Source organism: Rattus rattus, chromosome 5, assembly GCF_011064425.1.
Source record: "Rattus rattus isolate New Zealand chromosome 5, Rrattus_CSIRO_v1, whole genome shotgun sequence".
NCBI classification, from domain to species: Eukaryota; Metazoa; Chordata; class Mammalia; order Rodentia; family Muridae; genus Rattus; species Rattus rattus.
The window spans coordinates 87,273,468-87,280,024 of record NC_046158.1 but is presented as its reverse complement, the minus strand read 5'-3'; the positions used below and the strand labels follow the sequence as shown (position 1 = coordinate 87,280,024).

The 6,557-nt window shown below is 39.1% G+C and overlaps 1 pseudogene; it reads left to right on the top strand.

Moving 5' to 3' along the window:
* The first annotated feature begins 208 nt into the window (after positions 1–208).
* On the top strand, positions 209–1,048 carry LOC116900941 (annotated as a pseudogene).
* The last annotated feature ends 5,509 nt before the right edge of the window (positions 1,049–6,557 follow it).

Sequence of the window (6,557 nt, the reverse complement as noted above, 5' to 3'; positions counted from 1 at the left end):
GACCTCCCATATGAGATTTGGTAAGGCAGATTAAAGTCAGAAGTTCTAACTCCAGCCTTGGCTACCTACCAACCCACTGTCAAAGAGCACTTTACCAATGGGATAAAGTTCAGGAAAGTTACATTGGAGTTTCTGTTCACAGAGTACCCACCCTGGCCTCTTGGATTATATGGCTGTGAAAATCTTTACCTGCCTGGTATGCCTCTCCATGACCCTGTCTTTGACTCTGCTTTTGTTACATGGTTGGTTCCAGCAGGTGTTTTGTCTTTCTGAAGAAATTGGCACTCTCCTTTTCTGGCTGGAACCATGGAGGCTGTACCAGAGGAAAAAAAAGAAGGTTGCCATTGTTGTGCCAGAAGCCCTTACAAAAGCGTGAAGAAATTTCGCCGAGTTGAAGGGGAAGCACTTGAGAAAGAAGTTTGCCCTGAAGGCACTGAAAAAGGCAAGGAGAAAGCTCATCTACGAGAAGGAAATACACTATCACAAGGAGTACAGGGAGATGTACTGGACTAGGATTCTCATAGCTAGGAAGTCAAGGAAATCTGGAAACTTCTAAGTGCCCGCAGAACCAAAATTGACGTTTGTCATCAGAATCCGAGGTATCAATGGAGTAAGTCCAAAGGTGTGAAAAGTGTTGCAGTTTTTCGGTAGATCTTCAATGGCACCTTTGTTAAGCTCAACGAGGGTTCCATCAACATGACGATTGTGGAACCGTACATTGCATGGGGGTACCCCAACCTGAAGTTAGTAAAGGAGCTCATCTACAAACAAGGCTATGGCAAAATCAATAAAAAGCGGATTGCCTTGACAGATAATTCCTTGATTGTTTCGTCTCTTGGTAAATTTGGCATCATCTGCATGGAGGATCTAATTCATGAGATCTATACAGTTGGGAAATGCTTCAAGGAAGCAAACAACTTCCTGTGGCCCTACAAATTATCTTCCCTATGAGGTGGAGTGAAAAAAAAATACAACTCACTTTGTAGAAGGTAGAGATGCTGGCAACAGGGAAGACCAGATAAAGAGGCTTATTAAACAGAAGAACTAAGATGCTGCCCATGGTATTTTTATAATTTGGTCAGTTAATAAACAGTCACAGCTTGGCAAATTGAAAAAAAAAAGAAATTGGCAGATCTTGGAAATTCAGAGTGGCCTTCTGTGATCCTTTCCTACCCATAATAGCAAGAATACACCTTGCAACATTTCACCTGGATGCCACTGGGTGGTTAATGGAACCAGTACCCCCGTGTGAAATCTTTTCTTCAGGCAATTTTTCTAGTTGGCCAGATGTAACCTTTTGCTATCTGCAGCAATAAATCCAACCAGGAGACTCTCTGAGAGACAGCAACATTCCCTTCTCAATGGTGCGTCTGCAGAAAGTTTTCTTGCTTGTTTTAACTACTCTTTTTCTGAGGAGACATAAGCAAACTTTTGTTCCTTGTTTCTAGATTGCCAATGCCAAACCAAAGTGTGATGCTACTGAAGTCCTCGCAGAACCACTGAGTTCACTGGGTGTATTTACAGAGCACAAGTGAGAGGTTATAGGGGTATGGGTGATCCCAAAGCAGTTGTGACCAAAAGGTCTCATCCATCACTGGATAATGACTTCAACAGAGCTGCAATATGGAATCCATTCTTCTGTTAATGGCCCACAGTATATATACTCTAGCACTTCTTGAGATCACAAAGCCATGTTCAACTGTGGAAAAATTATATATACTTGGTCGAGTCATACAGAGAAGAGCATCAGGAATATTTGATGACTGTTGAATAACTCTTCCAAATCTTCCTTCTATGGGAGAACATCAATAGCCAATGAAGTCAACCAACCTTACAGGGAGGAGTTCTTGTCATCAAACTGCTCTGACAAAGATAATGGATGTTATATTTGGAGGTTAGAATAGAACGCAACATTTCAATACCAGGGATATTGTAAACAAGAGATAATTTTTTAAAGTTTATTTAATCCGGGAATATGTATATGGGTAGCGCTCACCTTGGCAGGAAACACCAGATCTTGTTGTGGAGAAGAGAATAAATCACTTTGTAAGGTCAGTCATTGCTATAACCTTCAGTGATAGATGCAGACTGGGGGGGCGTGGGAAGCTAAGACCAAATCTTTGTATAGATCCAGGAAAGGTATCAAGTGAAAAATCAAGGAAGAAGGAACAAGACCATCCATTATTAGAATGGCAAAAATATATTTTAAAAACATTAAAACATTCAGTTTTGGTGAGATTATAGTATAATGTTCTCTGAATTTATTTGTATAGCCTTTCCCCAGAGCAATATAGCATCATGATTCAAAATCCTCAAAGGGCACCTGCCCTTTGGAAAGAAATCCAGTCTACTTTAGAAGAGTATTAGAAGGAAATCATGTATCTGAGCAAATATTTATTTTGTGAGTGCAGCATTTATAATCATGAAAATTGGAGTAGGAAAAGCTAATAACAGCAGAGCTAAGCTATGACACAAGTATGAAATACCTGTATGCAAGAATCTTATCTATTGTATTTTTACAATATAGGAAGATACTTCCATAAGTTAAGTTATCAATTAACTTGTTACCAGCTAGTATTTGTAGCCTGACTTAGGGTATACATTGACTGCATTAGATATTTTAACATCTAGAAATCTATAGAGTTAATATAGTGGCTTCAGATTGCAATTTTTCTTTGCTTTTCTATTTATTTCTTTAGGCATGCATATATGTCTTCAGATGATTGAACTGGCATATATGTGCATATGTGTGGGGTTAGGAAGTCAACCTAATTAGAAGACAATTTGTTCATTTTACTTTTTGAAATGGAATTTCTTACGGAGACCTTGGGGTTCAATATGTTTAGGTGAGGTTGGTTGGTCATTGCGCTTGAGGGATCCTATAAGTCTCTGCTTAAACACATATGACCATGACTGCTTTTCTCTATGTGGATGCTGAAGGTACAACTTGGGCTGTCATGCTCCCAAGGCAAGCATGTTTACAGCTGAGTTATCTCCTCACTCTGTCTTCTTCTATCTTTATTTAACCTATTTCTCTAATCTCTCTCTCTCTCTCTCTCTCTCTCTCTCTCTCATTATTATAGCATAAAACAAATTTATATTAAGCTTATAGGAAGAAACAGTCATTTAGAGATTAAACAGAACCACAGACATAAAGAAAGAATCTAGGCTGCTTCCCTACCTCTTTTGTGAGACAAGAACCATCAGAGGAAGCATCACTCTTCTCCTGCCACATCCCCTCCCACCTCTTCTTTCACACTCTAGACCCTGCTATGACCCATTGGTGGCACTACATAGTTATCTGACATACATGTTTCTCATATTAGAGACATCTAACATGGTTCTAATATTAGAAACATGTAAGGTTTGAAAATGAAAACAAAAACAGATTCACTAAAAACATGGAAAAACAAGATAATAAAAGATCTTTAGGTTAGAAATAGCCATAATTTTTCACTCTTTTCTGTGCAACAGGTAACTATAGTGAACATCTGAGTTCTGGACAATGTTCACACCATGAATAACATAAAAAGTATAGTGTAAATTATATTTATCTTTGACTTGTATGTGTACATTCCTTACACCAAGTTTCCAGCTGAGCAGGGAAAATATGTCTGGATTTTATTAGTATTAATATATTAATGTAAACATATAATTTATTAGAATATAATGTTTTATTGTATATATAACATCAATTATGTTGTTATAAAATATTAATATTTTTAAATGAATGGTATTTTGTCTTCAGGGACAAATCTGAAAATATTTGAGATCATAATTTCAATTAAAACCAAATTATTTTATTTAAAACTTTTAGCTTTTAAACTGAAGTTTTGAAATCGAGCTTCCTGAGTTTATTTGTACCTGAATGTTAAATCCCAGAAATAGACATAGAAAATTATTTGAGTTCTGCTGCTAACTTTTCCTATCTTTGCATTATTTAAAATCATCTCTGTGTCCCTAAATGGTGGCACAACTCAGCTTTGCAAGGAAGTGTTATTTTGTTTTTCTGTCACTTCTATTTTCTCATCTGGAATTAATTTAAATGAATATTAATATGGCTCACCACAGGATCTAATCTACTTACGCCCACTAAAGTTAACTGGACTAATTTCATTGTACTGTCATTGATGATTCCGTTCTTATCCTTGGGGAGGCTGCAGCTCTCTGTTCTAAGCTGCATATGTAGCAGAGGATGGCAATGTCTGGCATCCATAGGAGGAGAAGCCATTGGTCCTGTGAAGGCTGTTTCCCCAGTGTAGGGGAATGTCAGGATAGGAAGACAGGAGTGGGAGGGAGTGCAGGGAGCACCCTCATAGAAGCAGGGGGAGTGGGGATAGGAGAGGGGGGGTTCTGGAGGGGAAACCAGGAAAAGGGATAACATTTGAAATGTAAATACATCAAATATTCGATTAAGAAAAAGAAAAAGGTAGCAATGAATATCCTAGTAAGAGCACCAGTGGAAGGGGAAGCCCTGGGTCCTGCTAAGACTGAACCCCAGTGAACTAGACGGTTGGGGGAGGCGGCAATGGGGGAGGGTGGGGAGGGGAACACCCATAAGGAAGGGGGGGGAGGGGAGGGGATGTTTGTCTGGAAACCGGAAAGGAATAACACTAAATGTATATAAGAAATATTCAAGTTAATAAAAAAAAAAAAAAAAAAAGAAAAAGAAAAAGGAAAGTCTCTGGGTTGTACCAATCTGGGATGCAGAGGTTGGTTGCGCTCATGGACTTCGTGTTTTAATGGAGCTGCACTCCATTTGTTTACACTGTTTCTATCCCTTTAAATCAGCCAGTTGTTATCTAAATACTTTCAATTGATTCTAAATAACTCTGACCACACCAAATAATTCTCATGGATTTCCCCAGACCTGTTGTTCCTGCCTCTTTTTTTTCCTACATTTTTCTTGTATGCAAACTCTGATTCTCTGGAGGTTTGGATTAACATTTGTATCTGTCAAGACTCAAATGCCAAGACTCTCACTAAAGGGTATTGGTATGAGTAAGCTTGCTGTGTGGCATGTCTACATCCCCTCCCCCAGCACGGGCTGCTAGTAACCATGGACTTCTGTCTGATGGGCCCAGGTATGGTTTCTGGTCATTCTCAATAAGGCTCTGCAAGCTAACATTACCGATTGTGTGCATGAGACAGGAGAAAAAAGCAACTTCACATTGCTGGAGAGATCCTCTTGGCCTTTTTTTTTTTCTCTTTTGAACAATTGCTGGTACAAACTCTCCTTTGAATCCTTTAGAGCCAAGGACCAGAACATAGACCAATTGGTAGGATCCCTAGTCTCTTCCTACATTGTGGGGATCTTTGATAAATTGAACCTTTGATTCTAACCCAAAAGCTTCCAGATCACAGATCTTTGGCACTAACGCTATCTTACAACTTCAAAGTGTGACTTATTACATGAAATTATTATACTTTCATCCCCAAATCTATACAGATTTCTTTTGCTAATGAATAGGCATGTTGATTACATCATGTGCTGATGCAATGGGAGACACTGATGAACAGGATACTGTTTGTCTGTAGGGTAAAACAAAACAAAACAAAACAAAATCTATGAGACAAGGTCCAGAAATTACCACATCATTTAGCAAACCAACAAGGCCTTGGAGTCAGAATGGAAAATTTTACAGTCCAGAAAAAAAAATCACCCAAAGTAGGAATGTTGTTGATAGGTGAGGGAGCAACCCTGGTATACACTAAATCTGCTGGTTACCTGGTATGTGACCTTAGACATGATTGTTCAGTGGGAAATCCACAAATCATTGAAGTTAGGATTAGATAAAGATAAGAAAATGAAGGAAGCCCAGAGCTACCTGTTTTTGAATGATAGCTTCAGTGTTTACATCATAAGAAGAGAGAAAAGTGACCTTTGAGACCCCTAGATTATGCACCTGGTAAGACCAATATAAGACCAGTCAGATATGTGAATAAGTGGGGTCCTAGTTAGTAATTGTATTTTCCTTCTCTGTCATGTACCGTTCAGATTCAGTAAGAGGCTCCTAAGAATCAAATATACAACGGTCACTCAAGAAACATCAAATGTTTAGTTCAACAACATAAAGAAGCAAAGCAAAGACAAGAAGCTATGCCCTGGCTTTGCCTTGTCAGGCATCATCTTTTCTCTTGTCTCCTGTTACTGCTGTGTCCTCCCTCAGAAACATCAGCATGGGAGGAGCTGAAGAAGATGAAGATTGGGCGAAGGGAGAAAAGCAGGGTTTAGAAGGAAGGCTGCAATGTTGTGGCTGAGAATCCTTTTTGAAAAAAGCCTGCAGCCTGCTCCACACGCTTTCTCATGTGGTCCTGCTCAGTATGGCTGTTTTAGAAATCCACTCTATTTAAACCGCAGAAAGCAAGTCAGCAATCCCTCAGACATTCTCAACTATTATGGAAATGAAATGTTTGCTGCAGCCTTAGACCCTGAGTCTTCTCCACGTTAATGTCTCTCCGTAAATCCATTTCTTCATAATGCTCCAAGACCGTGTGACCTATTGCTGGCTTCACATATCTTGCAAGGACAATGTAGAGATCCGATGCCATGGAAA